The sequence below is a fragment of the Fukomys damarensis genome, unplaced genomic scaffold (assembly GCF_012274545.1).
Source record: "Fukomys damarensis isolate Sample0158 unplaced genomic scaffold, DMR_v1.0_HiC HiC_scaffold_18, whole genome shotgun sequence".
In the NCBI taxonomy this organism is placed as follows: domain Eukaryota; kingdom Metazoa; phylum Chordata; class Mammalia; order Rodentia; family Bathyergidae; genus Fukomys; species Fukomys damarensis.
Genome location: NW_022900930.1, coordinates 2,747,299 through 2,748,925, shown reverse-complemented (window position 1 = coordinate 2,748,925; position 1,627 = coordinate 2,747,299). Strand labels below are relative to the sequence as shown.

Below are 1,627 nucleotides of genomic sequence, written 5' to 3'. Positions count from 1 at the left end.
TATATATTCATGAATATGATGGACAAACCAGTTACCAAACAATATAGAGATAATGCATGATTTAAAAAAGACAAGGGTGGCCTAATGGCCATTCAGAGCCAATGACTTCCAATAAATATCCAAATATGAGATCGGTGCTTTTAAAATTCTAACTTGGTGTCCAATAAATTGCCTTCATGACTCAACAGAGGCTGACACGTAAAATGATCAATAGACTGCATTTCTGAAAGCAAAGCAACACGGAAAACAAATTCAATTAAATTAAGTAAAACATTGTTTTAAAAGGGGATTTAAGGATTTCTTTGAGTTTCACAAACATAAAGCAAAAACCGAAGTCATGCAAACTATTACAAGAAATGAAAATACATTAAAACAGATTTACAGATGGTATAAATTCCACATAAGAAATGGGCCCTAAAGCAACTGATGGAAACATTTCAAAATTATATGAAAAAATAAAATTTTTTCAGATCTCAAGAAACATTTGAGTTTTTATAACAAGAAGGCAACATGGGAAGTGGAATGAGGGAAAATAGATACCCTGGTGAAATTTTACATTTTCTAGGGTAAAAAGAAAATTCTGCAATTCTTAGGAAACAGTAAAAATGAAAACTAGTTTAACTACAGGGAAACCACATGGAACCATTTATCTGTAATACTCAATATTAAGAGACAAATTTAATAGCAATTTGAATGCTAAAATAAAAAAGCATCTATAGTTAGGCGTGGTGGTGCACACCTGTAATCCCAGAACTCGGGAGGCTGAGGCAGGAGGATCACTGTGAATTCAAGACCAGCCTGGGCTACATAATGATTTCCAGGTCAGTCTCGACTACATAGCGAGACCCTGTCTCAAAAAACCAAAAAAACAAAGAAAAAAAAAAAATCTGTGCCTCTGCGTTGAGCATGGTGGTTCACACCTATAATCCTGGCACTCTGGGAGGCCAAGGCAAAAGGATTTCAAATTCAAATGCAATCTGGACAATTTAACGAAACCCCACTCAATTAAAAAAAAAGTTTGGGATAAAACTCAATATGCAGTCCCCGAGTTCAATCCTCAGTGTTGAAAAAAGAAAAAAAAAATTCTGGCCACGCAGAGAGGGCTCCAGCTGTCCAAGATAAATGCAAAAGATGTCAAGGGAGAAACAGTGGGCCTGGCCCTGGATATCATGAAGATCTAAAAGAAGGTAAATCCCCTCCGTGGAGAAAAAGCTGGGAGCTTAGTTAAGTGTGTCCGATGGGAGCGAGCCCACAGCATCGGGCCCGGCGCTGTCCAGCACGCACAGGGCTTTGTCAGGCCTGAGGAAGTCTCCTTGGACTGCAGGCAGAGGCAGGAGGACTGCAAGTTCTGGGCCAGCTAGGGCCATTCGGTGACTTAGCAAGGCCTTGTCCCGAACGGGGGTGGGGTGGAGTGCGGGGCTGAGAATGTACTTCAGTGCCAAGGTGCCGAGTTCAATCCCAGCACCACCAAAAACAGAACGTAAGAAGACCCACTGCTCCCCAGAAAACGCTGTGACATAACCACGGCGTCCCCAGGACCCAGACAGCCCTCTCCCCTAGCAGGAGCTCAGTGATGTGACCGTGGCCAGCCAGGGCCGGGCGAGCCGTTTGGCCTGGCCCGGCCTGC

General features: G+C 42.7%; 1 protein-coding gene across 5 annotated transcripts in view; it reads left to right on the top strand.

Moving 5' to 3' along the window:
- The window catches only part of Ido2 (indoleamine 2,3-dioxygenase 2), a 43,987-nt gene that overhangs the window by 12,621 nt on the left and 29,739 nt on the right, over window positions 1–1,627 (top strand). The gene's annotated exons all lie outside the window — the stretch shown is intronic.